Below are 27,465 nucleotides of genomic sequence, written 5' to 3' on the forward strand. Positions count from 1 at the left end.
TTAACACACATGCTACACTTCTAGGCTAGGTGTTGTGCTTTTCCTAGGGACCTCCAAATGAAAAATGGCCACAACCATTGGATTCAAAAGGCCAAATATATTCAGGAAAACCACTTTGCTATGTTTTTTTCGGTTAACTGGGCAGTCAAAAGGTCAAAAAACACCCAAAAAATCATGTTTCTACCTTGTTTTGGAGGCTGGTGCTGCGCTTTTTGACCAATCTTGGGAGAATAAAAAATTGGAGGGTAAAACCTTGACCATTTTGGAAACGAAGGGTAGATCTGGAAACTAGACAGGACAGGATTTCCAATGAGATGTCCTGCACTCAATTTGGACACCAGGAACCCCCTCCAAAGTGGAGCTGAAGTTGGCATTGCGCTTAGGACAGTGGCATTGCGCTTTTGACACAAATTTCCTGAGTTTCTTCATTTTGTGAATTTTCTCTGTTTTCACAGTTTCACCTTGAAAAGTCATATTTTTACCCATGTAATTGATGGATGTAAATGTAATATTGATGTTTTTACTGTTACCTAGGGTAAATACATTAGGTGAAAACTTTTTTGGTGATGTAATGAATCAGTTTCCAAAAAGTGAGGGATGAGTCACTTTGACCATCCTACACTCTAGCTATCAGTTTAGTTTTTGGTGGAACTGCTCCTCCTCTCATGGATTCGATCCCTGAGTCTGGGAGGAGTTTTTTTGAGGTCTATATCATGTAATTTTTCAGTCATTCTATAGGTTGGATTCCATTGGATGGTGTACTAGTGTTTCGGACTTTGGCATGGAATATATTGGATGAGTTGCAACTATTTTGGTGGGATTCCTGTGGCATGATGTTTTGATATTGTTTCCTCTTCAATTAAATATGTGTGAATGTTTTGTACCTTTCATGATCCATTTCATTCTAAATATGTTTGATTTTCAAGGTGTGATAAGTAGAATACATCTTCTATGCTCTGTTTTGGGAAAATCGTCATAATTTGTTTAATTTATTTAGTTTAAAAATAATTCATGACTTTCATGCTCTTTTGAGCATCTCATCAGTCTAAACCATTTCATCACTATACTACAAAGTTTTAAAGTAACTTGCCTACCTTGCCCCATCAGATGTCTACAATTTTGATTCTCTTTTTCCCTGACCTAATTCACTCATCCAGTGACTGCCCAAATCAAAATCAAATCAAACAACCCTGAACTACTATATCTAGCCTAAAACCCTAATCTATCCAGCCCTCTTGGCTGTGATCCTTTGGATAGAGTCCTCTCCAGCCTGGTAGGGCTAGCTACCAACTCAAAAGATTGGTTTGTGGTTACCTCAGTTGGACTCTTCCTCAGCCTTGGAGATCTGGAGGAGTGATAACACCATCCATAGAAGCCAAGTATAAATCATTATGCATGCTACTTGTGAGGCATTGTGGCTCAAAAGAATCCTCGAAGATGCTGGAGAAAAGAAACAAGTACCTATCGTAAGTTCCATCAATTTGGAAAAGAATCCACTGTATCATGCCAAATCAAGGCATATTGAAACAAAACATCATTTTATAAGAGAAAAAATACAACGAAAAAAAATTGAATTGGCATATTGCAATACAAATGAAAAAGTGATTGATATATTTACCAAGCATGTTGGAAAGACTAAGTTTGAAATTTCTAGAATTAAGTTGTGTCTTGTAGAAAATTCATTTCTCTTTTAAAGGGGAGCGTTAGGACTGATCGAGAAATGAATTAATTGTTAGGAGGTTAAAACTAATTGTTATAGAATTACTTAGAAGCTACCTAGGTTTAGAGTGAGTGTTTAATCATGTTTGTGACTGTAGAAGTTGATTGATGTCTGAGTTTTCCTTATAAGTTATAATTCCTTTCTAAGAAATGGATCATCGAGTGATTTTCTTATGTGAGATTGATTAGTTTATAACCATATTTTCATTGATTTTCTGCTACACATGAAAGGAATTATTAACAAGAAGAAAATAGAAAAAACATAACGTGATAGACGAATCAATTTTTGAGTTCAAATGAACCTACAATAATGAGACTAAATTTTTGGTTTAGGCATAAATTTATTTAAAAATGAAGCTAAATCCATTTATTCTTTCTTCATACAACTATTCCTTTGGCCATTGAGTTTCCTTCTTTTGTGACATGTATTATTTCATATTTTGTTTTCTGTACACGTCAAAAAAATATCACTTTGAAATTTTATTATAACTTCTTTAACGTGATTTTTCAAAAGTTTAAGATGAATATGTAATACTTTGTCTAAATCATCCATCTATTTATTAATTATTTAGAATCCCCATAAATTTTAGACTTAAATTTTTTTCTCCGAAACTTTGAAACATCCTTAAACATGAGTTTAATGAAAGTATTGGAACTTTTTCCCAAAGTTACCATTGCTTCAAAGAAATGAGAAATAATGAGTATTAAATTGAATAAATAACTTATGGAAATTCTTTTTGTTTTAGGCTCTTGATGAATCATGAAAAAGGTTATAGGATTAGCATTTGTTAATAATCATGTTTGACTTTTTCCTTGTAGTTTTTAAATAATTGGAATTTTGTATTCGAAGACTAAATCTCTTATTTGGTAACTAAATCTATTATTTGGTGACTAAATCTCTTATTTGGTGGCCCTTCTAAAATAATGGAATCTACTTATTCTAAAAAATAAATTGATTTCTTGTTAGCCACACTCCCCAACATGTCAAAAAAGGAATAATCCTCCACTGGTTTATTTTTTTTCTTTCCCCACCAACTTCTTAGGGTTTCTATATTGTTTGACCCACCAAACGTCTCATTAAACCCATTATTTGCTCATTTCTAAATATAGTTTCACACAAGATCATTTAGAAAGTATATGATATATATCTTCATCACTCTCTTTGCAAATATATCATTATCCTAGGATTATACTTTTCTCTTATCTATATATTTTCCAATGTTAAAACTTTATTTTGTAATTTTGTTAGGTCCATATAATACTAGTGTATCCCCCTTATTGTTATTGTTGTGCCCATGTAGCCCCCATATTGTTATTGTTGTGCTCCATAGAATACCACTATTGTTATTGTTGTGCCCCATAGAATCCCACTATTGTTATTGTTGTCCCCTTACATTATTATTTTAATGTAGGCTCTGATTAATGTGACCCCTTAGACTCCTATATATACAAAGGAGGTCTTGTCATTTGTATCATCCAAGAATTGTTCATTTATGTAATGTAAAGGAGGTTTCCCCCTCAAATAGGGTAATTTGTAAGGATTTTATCTATCTTTTTGTGAGTTGGTTACATAACATTTGGTATCAAAGCTTTGGACTCTAGGGTTTCGCTTCTTCAAACAAGTCATTATGAAATTTTCGCTATAACTTCTTTTCTACGAGGCTTCAGAAGCTAAAAGTTTTAGCACGTTGATTTGAAATCTTGGTACGCTTCTTGTAAAAATTTTAGATCTTGGTTCACTATATTTTTGGGGTTATTATTTTGGGAAGTTGGGGCTTTCGCAGGCTCCAGAATTCAGTCTCAAACAGGTGACCAAGGGAAAATCGTCATAACTTTTGTTTCAGGAAACAGATTTGAATTATGTAAAAATTAGATGAAATAGGACAAACTATAGTTTTTTTATATCAATTTCAGGGTCAAAAGTTGAAACAGTGACATGTGGCATCCCATACAACTTCGCTCTATTGAACAAGTCCACAATCAGGCCATTGTGGGAAATTTGGCATAACTCTTTATTGAAGAATCCAATCATGGTCAGACTTGTATTTTTGAAAATAAGACTCAAGGGCTACCACAAGAAGAAATTTCAGAACTTAGAGATCCGAAATTACAGAGTTATAACCATTTCAAGATCAAGCTCCTAAAAGCAATAAAAAGGTGTGTATTTGTTTTTTGAATTGCATAAAGTTTGTTTAAAAAAATAGTTTGAAGTGATTCCAAGGGCATATTGAAGCATATATATTAGTATTGGGTTCTAAAATGCCTCTCAAGAAAAATAATTCTACACCCATTAAGCCCTCAGAAATATCTACTATGACGCATGAAGAGGAAGAATTGCAACATGATATATCAAAATTATGATACCAAGTGCAACAAATCTCACTCTCACAAAGAGAAACTAGAGATGAACTAAAAGGGGACATGGATGGTTTAAAAGCAAAAACAAAAGGTGACATGGATGGTTTAAAATGTGACCTGAATGGTTTAAAAGCAGACATGAAAGGTTTGAAGGAAGGTTTGACAAAGTTGTTGCAAGAAATGCTTCCCGGTAGTGACAAGGTAATCCATGAAAATCATGATGAGGACAAAAGGAATATGAATTATGATTTTAGAGACTGCAATGTGGGGTTTAAGAGCCACCACATTCCAAAGATAGATATGAGAAAGTTTGATGGTAAGGATCCAGTAAAATGGATACTACAAATGGAGCAATATTTTGATCAACAAGAGGTTCAACCCTCACAAAAGGTATGTATTGCATCTCTATATTTAGAACCCAATTAGTTTGTATTGTATATATGGCTTTGTTCTCATAAACCACTTGTCACCTAGTCAATTTTTACGGAGGAAAATATATCACATTATGAAGATACAAAGAGAAACACCTTCTTTAGCCAATTGATAAATTTCAAACAAAATGGTTCAATGGTGGAGCACATTGAAGACTTCCAAAAATTGAATATTAGGGTAACCGATATTGTAGAGGAGCATAGGATTCATGTCTTCATAAGGACTTTAAAATATAACATCCAGCATGAGGCTTGCCTTTGGGAACCTCATTCAATGGAGAAGACATTCAGGGTGGAAAGAAAAGTTGAAAGAAAAATTATGGTAACAAGGAAGTATACCACTCACAACTATAAATATGGAAGTGTTGTTGCTCCTAGTCTTCCACAACCTACAAGGTTGACACCACAAAAATTGGAAGAAAAAAGAGAAAACGGGCTTTGTTACAATTGTGATAGCAAATACACTAAAGGTCATAAGTGTGTTAATAAGAAATTATTCTACATAGATTGTGAAGAGAAGGAAGAAAAGGAACAAGAAACATCAAAAGAGGAGGATATACACCAGGAACCAACCCTAGAGAAAGAAGAAAGGAATCTGACCATATCTTGTAATGCATTGGCAGGAATCACAACTCCTCAAACTATCAAGATAGAAGGATATATCAAGAAGAAAAAGGTAATATTGTTGATTGACTTGGGTAGTACCCATAATTTTATTCATTGTAAGATAGCCAAGGAATTGAAATTCTTCCTATATCCAACACCAAAGTGTCAAGTGATGGTTGCAAATGGAGGAACTATAAATTTCTCTGGAAAGTGACATAATATCAAGCTAACCATGGGGAAATATGTATTGAATAGTCCAATGCTTTCCATTCCAATGGGTGGTGATGATGTTGTAATAGGAGTCCAATGCTTACAATCTTTGGGGACGATAGATTTCAATTTTCAATAAATTTTCTTGAATTTTTTTTGGGAAGGAAAGGAAGTTGAATTAAGGGGTATCGTAGGGAAACCAAGAAAGACAATAATCTCTAATGGCATTACAAATCTTCTGAAGAAATAATAGTGAGGCGTAATTGCACAATTATGCTCATTAGAGGTTCAAACATCGAAATCGTCTATTTCTCCAGATCTCCGAAAAGTCTTGGACAATCATTCCAAGGTGTTTGAGACTCCCAAAGGCATACCACCTATTCTTGATCATGATCATTCTATTCACTTGATTCCAGGAAGCGTTCCTCCAAACATCAAGCCTTACAGATATCCTTATGCCCAAAAGAGTGAAATTGAACATATGGTTGCAAAAATGCTAGAGGCTGGTATAATTCAACCTAGTCAAAGTTTTTCCTTTGCTCCAATAGTATTGGTGCAAAAGAAGGATGGATCATGGCATATGTGTCTAGATTATAGGGAACTCAATAAGCTCACTATTAAAGACAAATTTTCCATTCATATCATTGATGAATTGTTGGATGAATTACATGGAGAAATTTACTTCATCAAGCTGGATCTTCATTCAGGATATCATCAAATTAGAATGAAGACTGAAGACATTCTGAAAACAACATTCAGAACTCATGAGGGTCATTATGAATTTTTGATCATGCTTTTTGACCTTACTAATGCACCTTCCACATTTCAAGGTTTGATGAATTCCATTTTCAAGCTCTTCCTTAGAAAATTTGTGTTACTATTTTTTGATGATATACTAATCTACAACAAGTCTTGGAAGGATCATGTTAAACATGTTGACAGGGTGCTCAAACTATTGGACGAGAAATAATTATATATAAAAACCTCCAAATGTTTCTTTGGAGTCTAGGTGGTGGAATATTTGGGTAATATTGTATCTCATGAGGGTCTTAATGTAGACCCTAACAAAATTAAAGCCATTAAGTAATGGAAAATCCCCACAACCATAAAGCATCTTCGAGGATTTCTCAAGTTGAGAGGGTATTATTACAAGTTTGTTAAGAATTATGGGAGAATAGCAGCACCTTTAACATCATTACTAAAGAAAGATGAATTGTCTTGGACTATAGAAGCAATGAAGGCCTTTGAACATCTTAAAGAGGCAATGTGCCAAGCATCAACCTTAGCTACACCAAACCTGACAAAAACTTTTATTATGTGATGCTTCAAGAAATGGAATTGGTGTTGTTTTAATGAAAGAAGGAAGACCCCTTTCTTTTGAAAGTAGTCCAGTAAAAGGAAAGTATTTACAAAAACCTATTTATGAGAAGGAAATGTTGGCAATACTATATATGAACTAAAGTAATGGCGACCTTACCTAATGGGAAGACACCTCAAGGTAAAAACTGATCATGATAGTCTTAAATACTTTTTGGAACAAAGATTATCTTCAGAAGAGTAGCAAAAATGGGTGACAAATATGTTGGGTTATGACTTTGAAATCATCTACAAAAAAGGGAAGCAAAGTGTTGTTGCAGATGCACTCTCAACAAAGGATGAGGATGTGGAAGCATTGTCACTTGTGCCATTTCTATTATCCAACCTGAGTGGATAACTGAAGAAAGGGATGAATGGAAGAATGATGAAGAGGTGTGGTAACTCATTCAAAAGTTGCAGCAAGATCCCAGTACATCTGATACATTTAGCTGGAAAAATGATTCATTATGGTACAAAGATCGCTTATATCTTTGTAAGAATTCCCAACTCAAACAAAAGATTCTTTTTGAATTGCACACCTTTCCTTTAGGAGGGCACTTAGGATTTTTAAAAACTTACCATAGGGTCAAGAAGGAATTTTTTTGGGATGGCCTTAAATCTGATATTCAGAAGTTTGTGGTAGAATGTTTGGTTTGCCAACAAAATAAAGTTGAGACAATTAAGACCCTAGGTTTGTTACAACCTTTAGCCATTCCAAGTCAACATTGGGAGGAGGTATTAATGGATTTTATCACAGGTTTACCTAAGTCTAAAGGAAAGAGTATCATCATGGTGGTAGTTGATAGACTTACCAAGTATGCATGTACTTTTGTGCATTATCTCATCCTTTTAAATCCAATACAATTGCTACTGCATTTACGGAAATAATTCAAAAGCTTCATGGAAATCCAAAGAGTATAGTAAGTGACAGAGATCCCATTTTCACTGGAATTTTTTGGACGAAATTGTTTTCTTGTCTTGGTACTCAATTAGCTCATAGCTCATCTTATCATCCTCAATCTGATGGGAAAACTAAGATAGTGAACAAATGTTTGTAAGGATATATATTTGTTGATTTGTATCTGATAAACAAACACAATGGGTCAAGTGGTTAAATCTAGTTGAATGGTGGTATAACACTTCCTTCCATACTGCGGAAAAAATGACCCTATTTATGGCACTTTATGGATTTCATCCACCATCCATCACATCATATTTAAGAGAAAATTCTGAGGTTCAAGTAGTGGAAGATCACATCAAGCATCAACAACAGGTTCTCCAACGCTTAAAGGATAACCTCACTCTGGCACATAATCGAATGAAATAACAGGCATATCAACATCGTAGTGAAAGAAGTTTTGATGTAGGTGACTAGGTATTTTTACGGCTACAACCATACAAGAAAATGTCTCTCAAGTAAGCTAAGAAGTATAATAAATCATCACCCAATTACTACAGTTCGTAGAAGGTGCTACAAAAGATTGGTATTATGGCATACAAATTGTAGTTGTCTGCATCTTCCCAAGTACACCCAGATTTCCATGTTTCATGCTTAAAGAAGGTTATCGGTGACAAGATTCTAGTTCAAATAGTGTTGCTAGAACTTGATGAAGAAGGAAAAAGCATAAATGATCCTGAAGTAGTCACGGAAACAAAAACCTGACAACTATGGAATCGATCAATTTCAAAGTATATCATTAAGTGGAATAACTTAACCGTTGAAGATTCCACATCGGAGGATGAGAATTTTATACAAAAGCATCCAAAACTACTCAAGCATTGGGCAAAACACTTTTTTGAAGGAGAGGGGCATGTTAAGTCCCTATAATACTAGTGTATCCCCTTATTGTTATAGTTGTGCCCATGTAGCCCCTATATTGTTATTGTTCTACCCCATAGAAGCCCACTATTGTTATTGTTGTGCCCTTACATTATTATTGTTATGTAGCCTTTGATTATATTATGACCCCTTAGACTCCTATATATAAAAAGATATCGTCATTTGTATCATCCAAGAATTTTTCATTTATGTAATGTAAATGAGGTTTCCCCCTCAAAGAGTATAATTTTTAAGTCATTTATCTATATTTTTGTGAGTTGGTTGCATAACAAATTCCAACCACATGGATATCTTTGATTTCTTTGGGGGCTTACTGTAGTGTTGTTTTAATTAATCCTAATTGACCAAGAGTGCAACCATTTAATTATCAACCCAGGGTAGGTCTGTTATTTCAATGGAGCTTGCACTATCTTTGTCGATACACTACAACCAAGAGTGAAAATAGAAAACAGTAAATAATGTCACTAAATAAATTGCAGAAAATAACATTCATGCAGAAATTAAAAAACTCTACAGAAATGGAATTACACTTCATAATTACCAGAGCAAAGGCGTGCCACACACTGTATCGATAATTAAACTAGTTGGTCAACTACCAGACTGCTAACCAAATCTGTGTAACAGCATGTCATAAATCTGGAATTGAAGTAGACATATTCTACAAATTATACAACGAATTATATAGCGACAACAGAAAACCATACAAATAATAAAAGAAAGGAACCAAAATGTACAACTACTCTACCACTACAGTCCCTGCTAAAGTGGAGGGCCCTTCCTTCCTAGTAGGGGTGAAGGAATGAACACGAGATAAGTTAAGAATTCAACTCGGAAATAGCAACAACATCACCCCAATGTCTTTGATAGTCAGAGCAATTAAAAGTTACAGGATCAAAATAACAGTACTCTCTATGTCGTCCCCTGTGCTCAAGGGATTAAGTTTTTCTTATAGAAATTACATACCCAAAAATTAGGAACAGATAAGTCATGAGAATCTCACGATTCTCATGCTGATCATAAAATAGAAATTATTATAACTAGTTCCTAAATACAAATTCTATTCAAATACATCAATTAAAATCGTAACCGCTTGGATTTGTCACTTTCTAAATAGACAATTCGTAACTTCCAATAGTTGTTACGTGGAATAGTACCCACGGCTTTGATAGCTACGGTGTAACAACACCCTTCGGAAAAGTAACGGTTGGGATGTAACAACAACACTGGATAACAACAACCTTGTAACAACACCCGGGGTGTAACAACAGTAATCTGTAATAGCAACGCGGTGTAACAACAATGTTTGTAACAACATCGTGGTGTAACAACAAGATCTGTAACATCACACAGAGTGTAACATCAATATGTTTCATCCTGCTCTTAGACCGATCGATGCAAATGTTCATTCCATAACCTCATTCTTGCGGGAAATACCTGAAAAAGAGGAAAGGATCCAAAAGACTTCTCCAATGCTTACCCCAGTTAGCCATAAAAAGGAATATTGCATCATTATATCTAGCAAAAATGGAAAAATAACATGATGGAAAAATATGTTGTTCACAATAAGGAAAAAGATGGTTAACATGTAAAGTTCTGCTGGTTTGGAGGGAAAATGGTCAAAATTGGGGAAAGAAAGTATAGGAAATAGGTACAAAAACTACACCCAATACATACCTTCCATAAACTTTTTCACTACCAAGCTCTATTTTTTGAATTAGAAGAAAAAATTGCTTGGTAGCCCATTCTTGTTGAATAAAATCCTAAAGTTTGATTTTGATTACATTAAAGAATTAGGTTCTTCATTTATTTTTACATATCTTCTCCTATGTTTTTCAATGTAATCATTCCATACATTTTAAGTTTCCCCTTCTAGTTCTATAGAAACTACCATATTCCATCCTTGCTGACAAATGCTTATGGATTCATTTCCATGTGTTAGTAAATTCATGGTCTACAACCTTATTAATGGTGAAAATATCCCTATACTACAATAATTATATTTGTCTATATGATCGCGTGATTATTTTTATAATCCACCATGGATTTATTCTTACCTTTTCCATAGCTATTTTCCATGCTATTCAAAGGCTACGTCATAACTTTTAGTGAGTGGAAAGATTACATAGTGATTTCCTCTTACCATGATCCTATCAATAAGAAAATAAAAGCGAATATGCGTTTACACAATTATCGCTTCCCATATGACTCATTGAATGATGACTCTCCATAATCTCTTTTAAAGATGGCTTTCTCATATAACAAATTTCAATATTCACACTTCATCTTTGGGTCAAACAACCACTTTCCATTTTTCTTTTTTATAAACCACAAAATTCTAATATTATGAGAAAAATAAAAGAAAAAACCCTTTAAAATATATGATAAAATACATAAAAAGATAAAATTAACCAAAATCAATCCTCCTACTAAATAATTACTTGGTATATTTCACAATTATTTATCTTGGCCTCTATTTTTCCCACTAATTTTCCATAGTACCCATAAGTTTTTAAACATATCATAAGTGCTTTAAACCATTGTTATAACTAATCGTATAAAAGGGAAAACAAATTGTCAATAATTTTAACTCCTCTCCTTATTCATATCAACAAAGGAAATTGAGAATTTCACAAAGTTTACATCCATCCTAGTTTTATTAGAAATCTATTACTTCTTGAACTTGTATCATGTTATATAAAAGAACATTATCCACAAATAATAAGCAAAATAGAGATAAATCTCATCCAATTATATATATATATATATATATATATAGAGGAAGGAAATTGCAAATTTCACCAAGTTTACATAAAAGAATATTATTCACAAATGATAAGTGAAATAGAGATAAATTCCATCTCAATTTTATATGTACTATAAATTTAATTATTCTTGAATCAACAACTAGGGTGGGGTGAGCTTGTACTGACATAAAAGGTTGATTTGGAAGGCTACCACTAAACCTCTAAGTGAATCCATGCATGCCCCCAACCACAAACTTCACAAAGACCTCCTATCACTCTCCCCAATCAAACTACCCTGCTATCATTAAATATCTAGGTGAATCCATGCATGCTCCAACCACAAACTTCACAAAACTTCATATCATAATCACCAATCAAACTACCCTAGAAACAATTATTTTTATTTTATTAATAAATATACTATAGCAAACAAAAATATCTTTTAAACAAAAAAAATATTAAATTTATACATCCTATAATGCAACTTACCACAAACACTTTGAGCTCAATATAAATTAAGATCAATATAATAGAGAAAATAAAATGAAAGGTGTTTTTATGGTAAAAATGACCTATATTAAAAGTTTATGACAATTTTTTATTTTTTATTTTTTAAATTGGATGACAATTCACAAAGCTTACTTCAAAAGTTTGCCATATAACATCCTCCCCATAGGGTAAAAGTCTCCTCTGCTCTGTCCTATTTTTCATCGAAGATAAACATCTTTTATTACTACTTCTTTGCTACAGGCAAAGCAAACCTAAACCAGAGGTCCTGACCAGGACAACTCAACCCAAAAGACAAAAACACCAACCCAACGTAACAGCAATCAGAAATTAAGTGGAGGTGGATGGTCCACTTCAATGGTACTGCGACTTGCCTTGACATTTTCAGCGAAAGGGCCTGGCCTACGTAGCTTTGTGTCATTGGGATCTACTGCAGAGAATATGTAACCTCACTCATCTCACTCGCGCTCAATAATAAATCATCCAACAGTCGCAAAATCTCGTTCTTCTTGCTGTTCTTATCCAACGTCACATGTCACAAAGCAAAAAAATTCACGTTGTTCTTGTCCGTTCTTATCTAACATCACAGGTCCCACAAAAGCCTTCATCCAACCTCTAGTAGAGATCAATTGTCAACAAATATTGGATTTGGCGATCTTTGTTGTACCCAACATCGGGCACCCATTGCGTTAAATCTTCCAGAACTTTCCAATCAAAAAGACTTTGTCATTCCAGCTTGATGTCCTCCTGTCAACAAATATTGGATTTGGCGATCTTTGTTGTACCCAACATCGGGCACCCATTGCGTTAAATCTTCCAGAACTTTCCAATCAAAAAGACTTTGTCATTCCAGCTTGATGTCCTCCTGACAGGACGTCAACAGGAGTCAAGGACAAACAATTTGTGCCTGCACCCTGAGCCCTCCGTGACCCCCCCGCATAAGAGAAATCTAACTGGAATGCCGAAGTTTCATAGTGTCTTCACAGCCACCAGGTGTGAACGTGGAATTCAGACAAAACCCCAAGAACCAACAGCGTGGAACGGAGGGAAGAAACCGGAGATTCCATACTGCGGAACCTTCCAAATTTAACAAGCCTCAGTCCGAAAGGCAGTGCCTGCACCATTAACGAACCCAACACCTTATATGATATGCATCGTACCCACGCTCGCATCCACCTGTTTTAATGAATGGGTAACAATCTCAATTAGTCTGGTGGTAGAAGGTTTTTATTTAGGTGGAGATTTGGTTTCCATAAATCTCGCACTCTAATTTTGAAGCAAGAGTATGTACATTTAAAAAATTGCTCTAATCTTAATTTCTTCCCTTGAAAAAAAACACAAATTTAACAATCTCAATGGCACCTCTACATTAAATGTCAGCAACAACCTTGCCTCATCTCCTTTTGTAATGAAGTTTTATTACTTATTTAATGCAAGTGCTAATGGCATTGAATGGACACATCAATTACAATTCAGGATAAATATTTATTTGTTAATTCTTAAAAAAAAATATTAGTTACTCTTAAATACATTTCGAATCTCATGGCATATGAAGAGGTGCGGGCCGATAATTGGCTGCCATAATTTCAAATGTTATTATGACTAACAATTGCCCCAAAAGGTGCAAAGAGACTTGATAGATTTGTTAAATTTGAAAAGTTGTAAGAGGAATGCATTTGTAGACATGCATCCCATATGTTTTTGCATTTTGAATTTGGGGATTATAGTGTATCATCTTGGGGCAAATATAAGGATAACTACCTGTTGAAAATGTATTGACCATTAAAAAATGAGATTCATTGCATCATATTTCATTGAGAAACAAGAAAATGAGTTCATTATAAATAACATCCCGATATTTACTTTTCATTATAATATAAATCCATACCATCATAGATCAACGCAAACCCAATTTTCAGCCACAAAAGCTCACTGCAAAGTTTGTATAAAAATTTAATGGAGGAGAAATTTCAAAGGTTGTATTATAAAGTTTGTATCAAAAGTAAAAGAATGCGAAGGGGTGGACTGGGAGTCTAGTATCGAAAATACAAAAAATTAATGAAGGCAATCACTAATTTCATATTCTAGAATATTGGAAAAACCTTATCTTGATTAACTAACATTTAATCTCTGAGTGGCCAATGAAATTTCAAAATCTTTTGACTGTAATTTTTATATTCAATATTCTAAGGGTGAGAGGGACACAACATAATTTACTTCCATTTAAGCTCTCAAAAGAGGTATTGCTTGGTTCACTCTATGGATGTTTGTAAACTATAAATCACCACAAAATTTTTTGCTCAAGATATGGATTCATTTTTGCATTTCTCACTCAAGGGTGAACATAAAAAATATTAGGATGGTAAACCTCAAAAAAATTAGTGATGGAAATTTATATTGAAGTTAAATAAAAAAATTAGGAATGAAAATTTATATTAAAGTTTAAAAATTTGAAGAATATTTGTTAATAATGAGTTCATACAGGTGACAATTTTTAGATGGTGGAGGAGTAACCTGTTAAAGAGTTTTAATAACCCAACGTTTCGGACTGCCAAGTGAGTCCATCCTCGGGGGATACGTCAATAGATTAAGAAGATATTAATGATATATCCTGAGCTAATCTTACTTGTATATATATGGATTATGAAGAGGATTAATATAAGAGATCTAGTCGGCAATAATTTAAATAGCGTAGTACTTACTAGTTTTCAATACAAAAATTGACCAAATTTTATAAAAATATTTAAATCTATAATGCAACTTGTTTGCATTATAAAATGTTTGACCAAATCTTATAAAAATATTTAAATTTATAATGCAACTTGTTAGCAAGTATTTATTTATAAGTGCATTATGAACACCGAAATTTGTCCAATAGCTTCAAGTGGCATCATTGGTTTTATAATTGGTTTGCAAATATCTACTAGCACATTATAAAGACGTGAATTAGTCATTCTAGTTTATCAAATGATAGCGAAAATGAAAGAACGGGTTGGTTTCTTCCTCAATTTCATACATTGAATGGTTCACTCATAGAATTTCAAAATCCCTCCTCACCCAAATTTACTACAAATAAACATGCTTTATGTTCTCTTATATCCATTGTTTTTGGATGCATATTGTGTTGTGTTTGGGTAATTAAGTTAAAATCATAAAGTCAATTTATCATTAATTGTTTTTTTTTTGTAAATAAGATAGAATATATTACTGTAAAAAGAGAGTAATTACAATGGTTGGGTTGTTCGAGAAAGAAGGCGGCTAGAAAGGTATAGTCCATCTGCTTTTTGTTCAAATTTTTCTTTATCCATTACTGATGATGATCCTAGAACTGTGAAGGAAGCAGTAGATTCAGAGGATGGAAAAATCTAGAAAGAGGCCATGGTTGATGAAATGGCATCTTTGCACAAAAATGAGGCTTGGGATCTGGTGGAGCGCCGACTGGAAGGAAACCCATTGGCAGCAAATGGGTGTTCAAGAAGAAGACAAATGCAAAAGGAAAGGTGGAGAAATACAAAGCTCGGTTGCTAGCAAAAGGTTATTCCCACGTGTCGGGAATCGATTTTGGTGATATTTTTTCTCTTGTTGCCAAGGTAGCTTCTATTAGATTACTTTTATTTGTTGCTGCTGCTTTTGATTTTGAGGTAGAACAAAGGGATGTGAAGACAACATTTCTTCACGGGGATCTGGAAGAGGAGATCTACATGAAGCAACCTGAAGGTTTTGCGATGAAGGGTAAGAAAGAAATGGTATGTTAAAGAAGTCTTTGTATGGGTTAAAACAGTCACCAAGGATGTGGTATCAGAAATTTGATACATTTATACGGGGACTTGGCTTCACCAAAAGCGAAGCAGATCACTTTGTGTATTTTAAATTAATTGGTGACTGTGTTATTTATCTGGTCTTATATGTGGATGATATGTTGCTGGTTGGAAATGACAAAGAAATTATCCAGGATTTGAAGACCGAATTTTCCTCCAAATTCGGCATGAAAGATCTTGGTGCTGCAAACTATCTTTTGGGCATGGAAATTAAAAGGGACCAGGAAAAGAGGAAGCTCTGGTTAAACCAGAGGAAGTGTGTTGAGACAATGCTGCAGAGGTTTAATATGCAGGATAGTAAACCGGTGAAGGTTCCTATTCCTGTAGGTGTGAGGTTACATGTTGAACAGTGTCCCAAGACACAAGAAGAGGAAGAGGACATGTCCTGTGTTCCATATGCAAGTGTAGTCGATAGCTTGACGTATGCAATGGTCTGTACTAGACCATACATTGCACATGCAGTGGGAGTATTGAGCAAGTTTATGTCAAAATCAAGGAAGGAGCACTGGACAGTAGTGAAGTGGGTTTTTATGTATTTGCGTGGCACTAGTGATTATGGTTTGTGCTACCAAGGAAGACCAGAATTAGATAGAGTGTTAGATATTTGTGGCTTTGTTGATGCACACTGGGCTGTAGATCTGGATCAGAGAAGATCTACAAGTGGGTATGTGTTTAACCTATTTGGAGGTGCAGTTAGTTGGATGAGTAAGAAACAATCTGTAGTGGCACTATCAACTACAGAGGCAAAATACATGGCAGCCACTCATGTAAGCAAGGAAGCAGTTTGGTTGCAGATATTGTGTTCAAGTATGGGGTTAGTACAGGGAGCTATAAGGATAGACTGTGATAGCTAAAGTGCAATTTTCTTGGCAAAGAACCCTGCATATCATTCAAAGACAAAGCACATTGATGTTCAGTATCACTTTGTGAGGGATATGATAGAAGACAAAAAGGTGTTGCTGGTAAAGGTGGACACTTTGAAGAATATTGCAGATGCATTGACAAAATCTATGAGCTCTGAGAAGTTCTCTTGGTGTGGAGAAAGAATGGGTGTTGCAGGGCTGGATAAATGACTAAGCTCTCTCATGGCCCCTTGTGAAAAGAAAACAACAAGTGGGAGAATGTTGGGTTGTGTTATATTCTTTCTATGACTAGCCCACGTAGTTAACTGGGGGTTTAGAGGGAGGGCGGAGGCCCCCCTTCATTGCACTGATTGCGTAGCGGGGTTGGTCACAGGGGGTTTGAAGGGTGCAGGTAACCCCCCTCTACAGGGTCCATGGTAGCGCCCCAATTTTTTTTTTTTTTTGGACCCTATATTAGGTTGGGAAGACCTACCTATGGTTTTGTGTGTGATTTTCGCACATGGTTTTGGACGCGATGGTTTTTGGTCCATGGTATTGGATGCTTCGGCATGTATAAATATGTATTGTAACATTCAAAGGAACATAATGAAAAATCAAGCTGGTAGTCCAGTTTTGGGATCTAGGGGAAAATCTCTGTGTATATGTGTTTTATGTGTTATGCTCTCACATTGTTTATTTTTTTTGTTTTAGAATTCGTATGTAGGTAATTTCTGTACGGGGTTAAAACCTACATAAACTTGTCCAACGAGTCAACTACATCTCCCTTGGGAATCAGGGTGAGGAAGGTGGAGTTGAGGGCTTTCAGGACAGACTTTTGAATCCGGGATTCTTCAACAAGGGCATGGACCTCAAATTTGAGGAAAGGTTAGCAGGCTTTGTAGAAGTCAATGGTAAAGACATCTAGGCCTAGGGCTTTACCATTGGGCATGCTCATGACAACATCCTCCACTTTTTGAAGAGAAACTTTTCTTAAGAGAATTTTATTGTGATCTTCGGTGAAGATCTTGGGAGTGTGTTTGGTAATTTTTTTAATGTCCTTAGCCTAGTCCATCCTTGGCTCCTTGAGAAGAGAGTTGAAGTATTGATTTAACTCTTTTTCCATATCCTCCTGAGAGTGAATGAGGTGTCCCTCTCAATCTTTTAGAGCCATGATTCTGTTGTTTCTTCTATGTTATATCATTGATTTGTGGAAAAAGGAAGTATTATTTTCCCCACATTTTATCCAACTTATCCTTGATTTTTTTTGCCATTGCTTCTCTTTCGGAATGACTCTTTCGTCGAAAATTTGTTGTATTTTTTTCTCTTCTTGTTTGTTGTGGTTTGTTATCTCTTCTTCAATGATGTGATGTTGGAGGAGCTCCATCTTAAGCTCCAATTTATTTATTTATTTTTTATTTTATTTTTTTCGTGATGATGTTGCCGAATGATTCTCTATTCCAATTTTTTATTTCTTCTTTGACATGCTTTAGTTTCTATTGGAAGGTGTACATCTTGTTGTTGGGTTTGGTGGGAGAGTTATTCTATCATAGCCTCATTTTGTCCAGGAATTTCGAGTGATACAAACAGAAAACCTCGAATCTAAAAGGCTTGTTTTTAGGACCTGTGGAGATATGAAACTTAAGAGAGATGGGCCAGTGATCAGAGCCTGCTTGCGGAAGAATGTGAGCCTCCATTTCCCAAGAGGTTAGGTAAGCTTCTTCCGAGAGGAGGAAATGATCTAGCCTGGAGGCTATTTTACGTTTGACTCCTCTTCGATTATTCCAAATGAAAGTGCCATTGCTTGTGGGGATGTCGATGAAATTGAGACTTTTGATAGTTGAAAGGAAAGCATCTAAGTCCCTATCCAGTTTTCAAATTCCTCCCCTCTTTTCTTCCAGATTTGTTATCATATTGAAGTCCCCAACCATTATTTTGTAAGGCAAATGAATGGAATGGAGCAGATTAGAGATGCATTGAAGCATCCTGATTCGGTCTCTCACCTTGTGGAGGGCATAGATGTTGGTTATGCAAAATGTTGTCCTTAGTACCGATGACTCTTAGGACTGGCGTGATGGAGTGATGGGTAGAAAAAGAGGATATGAGGTCGAACTTCAAGTTTTTCCATAAGGTCATAATACCTCTCGCAAAACCTATGGCTGAGTTGGCTAAGTGGCTATAAGGCTTGAAGCAAGATTTTTGAAGGAGAGAGGAGTGAGCCAACTCAAGTTTGGTTTCTTGAATGAGGAGGATGTCAGGCTTATCAGACAAGATTCTATTTTTGAGGATTATTTTCTTTCTAGGACTATTTAGTCCTCTTATATTCCAATAAATGAAATTCATGAGTAAGGAGAGGGGGTTAGGGCCAGAGCTTTTACCTTTCCTTCATTAATGAGCTTGGATCCCAGTTCTTGGAGGAGCTGGCTAGTGGTCTTTATGCCTCTTTTTCTGCTTGGTCCTTTAGATTTGAACCCTCTTGCTAGAATATTAGCCATGATGCCTTTTGATGCATTGCTTTCCTGTGTGGGTTGGTCTGCTCAGAGTTTTAGATCCTCTTAGAGGAGGTAAGCCCCTTCTATTTTTTGAAGTTGCTCTTATGGGATTGCCTTTATTTCGTTTTTCTTCCATTCTTCTGAAATGGTTTCCAAGTCAACTCCTTCCAATTCTCCTTCTATGGCAATCTCCTTTGGTGTTTCCTCGGTCGCTATTTGTTCCATTTCACTCTCCTCTTGTGAGAGCTTGGTTTCCCTATTGATACTATCTCCTTCTCTATCCTCATGTTCCCTGTCTACCTTGATATGCTCCTCTTCTCCTACTTCATCTCCTGTTGGGTAGTATGGATCTGATTGTTCTTGTATGTTGAGCAGGGCATCAAATTGCTTCTGATTTTCCACAGTTTGTTGATCCTTTTTTGGATTGGTATTTTCCCTATTGTTCTTATTCCTGGAGTTGACTCTGATGAATCCTTCGATGTCTTTCTTCTTGGTTGCATGATCAACACTTTGGGGGGATTTATTTAAAGGACAGTCTCTAAAGAGATGGCCATGCTCATGGCACTTCCTGCACCTGAAGGGGATGTGTTCGTAGTCTATACTTTGTAACCAGACTTCATCTCTAAGGATTGATTTATTGCATCTGGGAGGACTCCAGGGACATCTAGTACACACATATTCTGTTGTACGATATGTAGTGTCTGTTTCTGGTTCCTTCGGACATTTTTATATACTCCCCCATGTTGTCTCATATGCCTTTTAGGACCAAAGGAGCCCAATAATTTGTCAGCGAGGAGTAGAGACGCACCCAGACTAGGACTCTAGTGAAGTCTTCCTTCTCTGGTGTGAAGTTGTCCTTCCAAAATCTCATGTATAGGCCTGTTGAGTTGAAGAAATAAGGACCTCCTTCGAAGATTTTGTCTATGTCTTCTAAGAGGTCAAATATTACTGTGAAGAAACCTTTGGAGCCCAATTGGAGTTTGATTTCCCCCTTAGGTGTCCATTTGTTTTGTATCCACCAGTTTAGGGCTTTCTCTGTCAGCCAAATACCCATAAATTTTCAAATGACTGTGTGTTCCTGCATGTATTCTCTATAGACCGCCACTCTCGAGTCCTGGATTTCCAGCTCCGAGATATTGTTGGCTATGGGGTTGCAGTTGTTCTTTGTTTTTTTCCTTTGATCTTCCTGCAGCCTTTGACCCTTTGTGGTGTTTGCCTCTATGAAAGAGGGGTTGGAAAAGGTGGTTCCATTTTCTAGATATGTCTCTTTCTTTTTTCCTTCCCCCGACCTTGTTTCTCTGTACTCGGGCTTCTCTCCAGCAGGCCGGAATGCAGAGCTAGAGGCCAACTTGGTGAAAAATGAATCTTGGTCTGGAGGGCGACCAATGACAATGTCTTTGAATGAGATAGCTTCATGGCTCGAGTTCATCTCCGCCATGGGAGAGGGCGATGGGTTTAGAGTGTCGAGGGCCTAGCGCACCAAAGGTGGCCACCGAAGGGACCAAAGGGACTGACTTTGAGGGCAGCTGCAAAACTTCGTCTAGGGTCTGGTTCTCTACCGCGCATCTTTTTCTCACTGGTCTTAGTAAATCTTCCATGCACATATTTCTATCGTTAATTGTTTATGTTTTCTTAGGAACTCAATTATTTTCCCTTGATAATAATGTAGATAATGAATACTATATTAATGTAGATGAATACTAGAAACTACCAGAAATTATTATATCTAACCATAAACAATTATATCTCAGTGACCTTACAATAAGCAGGTTTCGCTTGTTTTATTACTTTATAGTCTATGCAAGGAATAAGAAACCTTTGTTCTTGTTTCATTTGTTTTATTGTGTTACCATCTCTAAGGTTGTCCCTTATACTTTCGTCACACCATATTCACTGCAAAAGGCCTATGAAAATTATGCTTTCCGTCACTTCACACGAGTGTACCAAAAAAATATCCTTTGGTGGCAACCTTGGTTGGTGTAAAAACTACATCGAAAGATAGCTTCTTGGAAGTTTGAGAGAATTGAAGAATTTGTGGAGAGACCTTCACACTCAAACCCGGAGGTGCACCAATGGTAACCTTGTAAGTGGGTGCGAGATCAGGACTGATGTTTGTGACGCTTCTGCTTACATTTGTGCTCCCATTCACAATATTTAACTTGGAAATGGCTATACTTGGATAGTTCATGTTACTGATCAGATCCACCTTTGCACCAGATGGACACCTATAGCTTTCATTCGCCGCAAAGACATTGATATTCTTGGAGTCCATACCATAATTACATAGAAATAAAAAGTAATCATCCATTGATGTTTCATATACAAGTCCTAGTTGCAAAGCTCCTATTGGATTTACTACTTCGGATCCAAAATAAAATGGCGTTCCAAAGATATTTGATTCATTAGTCAATAGTTCCCCCATATTGTTCCTTACAATAGTTGACATATACATTAGAGTGTAGATGTTAGAAAAAGTGGCAACAATGGTATTGTAAAAGGATTTTTTTTGAAAGAGGACATTATGTTGACATTGAATCAACCGAGTACCCATTACCATTAACATTGACTACAATACCTACTTGAACTAATTCCCCATGTATATTACTGTGAATCAACACTTGACTTCAAGGATTGTCCTGACTTCAAGGATTGTCCTAAACTAACCCTTGGAAAGAACTTTCTTTCAGGGATTATGCATTTCAAAGTACTAAATTCAACTTAGGCATTACTAAAATCATAAATATCCAGTCTTCCAGAATAAGGGGAAAAAGGTCTCCAAGATTTGGTCACTGTGATATTTGCATTATTACACAATGCATTTCAAGAATAAAACTTGAAAAGTACATGTTGTCATCAGGTTTGATCTGATAGCATAGGAGATCCAAGTAGGATTCATAGTCGACTCCTTTTTTAAATAGTCTTTAATACCATTAGCAAAAGGCATGAAATTATCACTGTTATCTTTGTAAAAACAGGGCATGCTCTTGAATATTGGCCGAATCTATTAGAAAATGTTGAACAATTGAAAGTACTAATTGTTGTGAAAAATGAAGAAACATAATACTTTCGAGTTTGTTTTCCCTTATTCTCACCTCAATAATCTTACCGTTGTAGAACATAATGTTTGACAAGAATTCTCGGTCGATTGAGGTCGCTCCGACTGTAAAAATCCATGGCGCAGTATTTACGATTGTTTGAGAATCAGGTTCGTCATTTCTAACATAGAATACAACCATAATTCCTTTCTAAGTAGCATGAAATGCTCTGTTGGAAATTGGACCATTCACAAAATTGGCTAGGAGTGTACTAAATTAGTTTGGGTTACTGTAAAAATTGACAGACAATTTGTCGTGCATCATAAAACGCGTTCGCATGTTGGCATAGTGTTGGAGCCACTCTTCTGGAAATTTTGCGACTCAAAACAACATGTGTATCAACGGTTTAGTGACCATGAAGAGCAATTAAGAAACCCTACCCTTCCAGAAATCCTGTCACTGGAAAAGGAAGGAGTATCAGAAGTTCTGACTTGAGGTGCGTGAATCAGGAAATATGCCCTAGAACTCTGGCATTAATATGGTGCGCGTAATTTGACGTAAAAGTATTGGTGCATAGTTGTTAATCAGAGAGGAGGATGGTGAGCACAAAGACCTCTACACAGGTGTTAATAGAGAGGAGAAGGGTAGATGAAAATGGGAGGTGCCTTGATTCAAAAGAAAGGCCTATCGGCCTAAAAATGGTTGCAATTAAATAATTAAATAATATCAGATGTAGTAATTTTAAATCACAACATATCTTTAAATAAATAAGGCTACATGAATACCATTGTACTACGCCAAGTGAAGTGATTAGAAGTAATGCGCAGTGGAAAAGAAATGCAACCGTGGCATTATTGGTAGCCAACACACTGAAGCCTTAGTGCATTCCCGTCAGTACATTTAGTTGATTAATTAATCCATGATTTAGACTAGTCAAAGGGCGTCAGAATCTGGCTAAAAAAATTTCAAAAAATCTCATAGTAGCAGTGTTTGAATCATGTTTTTTATGGTGGAAATGGATTCAGCACCATCAAAAATTTCTGGGACACCCAAAATCTTGAAGTTTGACAACTATAACCTGGATTTACAAAAATCCCTGCTAGATTTTATCAATACCGAAATTTCCATGATTTTCCAGGGAAATTTGCAAACTCCTTAAACTACGGCATATATTTATCGCTATAACTTGACTTTTTGTGTGGCCGCAACAACCAAAATGTTCAAATCTTTTATATGTTTTAGGTTCTTTATTTCCATAAATTCAACATAAATGTTTAAAAACTTGTGTGCTTCATTACTCAAAAAGTGAGCTGCACTCCACATCGTTTGTGGAAAAGATGCTTTTATGATGAGTAGAAGGGTAAACACGATCCATTGTTTGCGACTGTGTTCACGATATTTTACTAATAATTTAAATTATATTTTTATTTTATATATATATATATATAACTTTTAAGTTATTATATTTATTTATTTTTATTTTTAACTAATTAAAGTTAAGAATTATCATAACATGTTGTTGATGATGATGATGATGTTTAATGTCCACTGAGACCAAATTTTGGTCTATGAGACCTAAAGAAACGAATTATTTAGTTTGATTTAAGATTTTATTCCTATGCTCAAAAAGCATGGAGAGAAGCCTCCCGAGCATACTTTAATTTTGACAACGTAAAAGGCTAGGAAGGTCAGTGTTGCAACAAAGATTTTGAAACTGAGATCTAATGTGGTTGTACGCAGAGCACTCTAAGAGGAAGTGATTTTCATCCTCGATGTTCGTATTCTCACAGAGATGGCAGAACCTTTCCATCCATGGTGTTTTAGGAACTGCCCAATGACCCATTTCAATGTGGAGCTCGTGAGAGTTCGTTCTAATCTTGCCTATATTAATTTTCTTTTCTGAGCTAGTTAAATAGAGAGATACTTTTGATCTTCTAGGGTGGGGTTGATGACCTCCTTATAATATCTTAATTTTCTTTGCTAAATCTTTCTCAGACCACAATTTTTGTTTGAACTTAGAAGTAACAATATTTTTAATGTTATTAATGTTTTGCAATGCAACATTCTCATCGATCTCCCAATGGTTTAACCAGGCCCTAGTGTCTTTATACCAACCTCATTTGAGCCTTAGGTGGTTTTGGCTAGAATTTAAAGCTAGCTTAGGAAGTCTATGGTCTCCTATGTTCTTGAGTTTGTGCTTGTACAATAGAAGCCTAGTCATAGCTAGGCTCTCCATAGGGGAAAGACCCACTTCTATAAGGAGAATAGGATAGGGTGTGTTGCTTTTAATTTTGAGGTTATACGTTATAAAATGCTTTTGGATTTGTTCAATCTTTCTCCATGATTCTCTATAGATGCTACAACCCCAAACCTCACATCCATATAAGATAATCGGAGTGACTAAAGTTTCAAAGAGGAACTTCTTTGTATCCCACATTACGAGGTTTGTCGTTTTACAATTCTTTTCAAGACCAAAATAAGCTTTCCATCCCCCATTAATCCTTTTCTCAATGTTATAGTTCTAGTTGAGCTTGTGATGAATATCAATTCCTAGGTACTTGTAGGAAGACACTTCCTCCAAGTTACTATTGTTAAAAAAATAATAAGAATTTATTTATTTTTAGAATTAGAATTTATTTATTTTTAGTTAGTTAGGATAAATTTATATGGATTTTAATTTCACATTTTTAACATAAATATGTAAAAATACAATCTAAATATATATTTTTAATAATTTAAAAATGATTTAAGTTAACTGGAATCTCAAAAAATGACAAATTATATTCTTTATCTAAAAAAACTACATTAATATATATAGCATATAAGCTTTCAAAGTCAAGAATATATAAAATTAAAATATTAACAATAAGGTTTAGTGAGTAAACTTAAAAGATAAAAGTCATATGAATTTTCATTTTAAAAGAGTATATAGTTGACATAATCTATATTGGCATCATTATATGGGTTAATATTGCAAAACAATCTCTCAAATCTAAATATGTTATTTACTTTGAAATTAAAAAATATTATAATAATTTGAATTGTAAAAATAGTTACTAATTCGTTTTAAAATGGTTAAAAATAATATTTTTGAAAGCTGATTTTTCCATGCCTTGATAATTAGGATATGGCTCAATTTAACTATTATACATTTTGAGCTTTTCTTTTTTCTGAAATCTGGTCATACTTTTAGCCAAATTTTGTTTTTTGGTTATTTAAAACCCATTAAAATATGGCTCAATTTAAATATTATATATTTTGGGCTCTTTTTTTTTTTTTTTGGGAAAAGTTGGTCATATAATTTTTTACTAAATCTTGAGTTTTTGTTGTTTAAACCGTATGGGGCACTAGAATTGTGCACATTCACAACTCAAACTTATGATTCCAACAGAGTTTGGAAAAAATTAAATGTATTAGCTAATTACTTGTTGCATAAGAGGCAAGTACTAATCAGTGATATTGCATGTTACACTTGTTTTTAAAAAGTACCTTTTTTTTTAAATTAAGAAAATTTTAATATTAAAAAAATAAAACATTTATATCAATGTATATATATAATGTCCGACAATTTAAAAACATCTCCTTTTAGCTCCAAGAATTAGCTCATTTGGTCGAGTTCTCATTATTCAAGCACCTCGCTAATGGGAGGTCACGAGGTCAATTCTCATCGACGCCCTCAGGGTTAGGCTGTACTAATAAGCCGGTGGGATGTGATCCCTTCAGGTGAATCCGCCTCTCATATTTCATCGGAAAAAACAAAAACAAACAAGCAAAAGCATCTCCTTTCATGTAAATATAAATTCTCAATCTTGAATTTAATTAAAATTTATATATTAAAATTTGTAAAAATATTTTTAAAATATGATTTTCTAAGAATTAATAATTATGCCATAAAATACATTAGTGATTACACTGAGAGGTACATTTTTTTATTTTATTTTATTTATTCATTTGTGATTAGACTGAGTCTATGTCAGGGCCACCCTACTAATTGGATGAAAGAAGAACAATCAACTCAGTATGGGATGTTTATCACTATGATTGTCCAAAGCTTGGTCAAGTTGTGAAAGAAGCATTTTATAGCCCAATATGATAAAGAAGTGTAATTCCTTTTGTGCTCAACCTGGTTTTTGGCATGTGTCCCTTTAAAATAAAAATAAAATATTCATTAAATAAATAAATAAAATATCGAATTAATTCTTACATTATTAGAATTGGTTTGTAGATTTGGATTGGGTTGTTGGAGATTGTTGAGATATTTTCTCAACCATAATCTCCTAATTTAGAATTAGTTGGATTTGGTTCCAAATATATATGTATCATATTTGTAATTGAATGAGTAAATAGTTTTTGGTGTGAAATCATTTTTTGTGTCATGCCACCAAAGCTAGTTTAGCCCTGACTCTCTCAAGAGAGTGCTTGTGATCATGCCAATTCTGCAAGTTTAAATCATTGTACATAGATCAACATAGCGTGTAATATCATATTAGTTTAGTTTGTGAGATTTATGTGTGCCCATATATTGTTCTATAGTTTAAGAAGGAATCGTTTTCATATTGTGAGTTGCATGAAGATGAAGGCAATGTCGTAAGGAGCTTAATAGCAATGACATGATCAATGCATTGCTCGTGATGAAATTACAAAGTGCAAGGGGAAATATCATGGAAGATGGGCACCATGAATAATGTAGTACGAGATGATGAGTTGAGACTATGAAGTGAATTTTAGGAGTTGTTATTATAGTATAACTAAATAGCTCTGCCAATTGATTGACAATCATAATTGCAAGTTCCATTTGTTGTGATAGTTTACTTCTTATCTACTAATATAAACCAATTGATCTAGAAACATGCTAGAATTTTTGGACACATACATATTTATTATCACAGAAGTTGTTGTTACTGGAATGGTCTTCTCTGTTTTTTTTGTGGTTGATTTCCATTAGGACATAGTTATATTTATGTCATGCATATGAATAACATCTGGTGAGCGAATTGCATTAGATTTTTGGTCTTATTTATGCATTTCACATCAATTTTGATTGTCCTTTAGGACTCTCAGGAAACAAGTTAGTTGAATTCAATTGTTGAGAATACATAATAGTTGGGTGTGGTCAATTGTGTAAAGGAATTAACCCAATACCTTTTTTTTTGTGGAGGGAATGAACACTACCATCTCCCATTTTAAGAGCTTTTTCATTTGGAAGGAGAGGCTCTTCCACGGGGGCTTCACCGGGGAAGCAATACCATACCACGTGGGTTCATATTGGGGGATATATTTTGAGGAAAAAAGAGCATAATATATTGAGCATATAATAGGGGATAAAGGGGTTTTATATTGGTAGGTATAAAAATGGAGCTCAAAGTTAATGAAAAATATAAAGGGGTATAAAACATGTTGATAAAAAAATGGGTACCTACAATATCTAGTGAAAGTAGGGGTTTATTAAACTAGGAAGGTGTATGGGGTTCGTATTGGTAGGGGATTAAATAATGTGATTTTTAGAGTTA

Source organism: Pinus tabuliformis, chromosome Q (genome assembly GCF_031772625.1).
Source record: "Pinus tabuliformis cultivar Carrire ecotype Pingquan chromosome Q, CPIR1, whole genome shotgun sequence".
NCBI lineage: Eukaryota > Viridiplantae > Streptophyta > Pinopsida > Pinales > Pinaceae > Pinus > Pinus tabuliformis.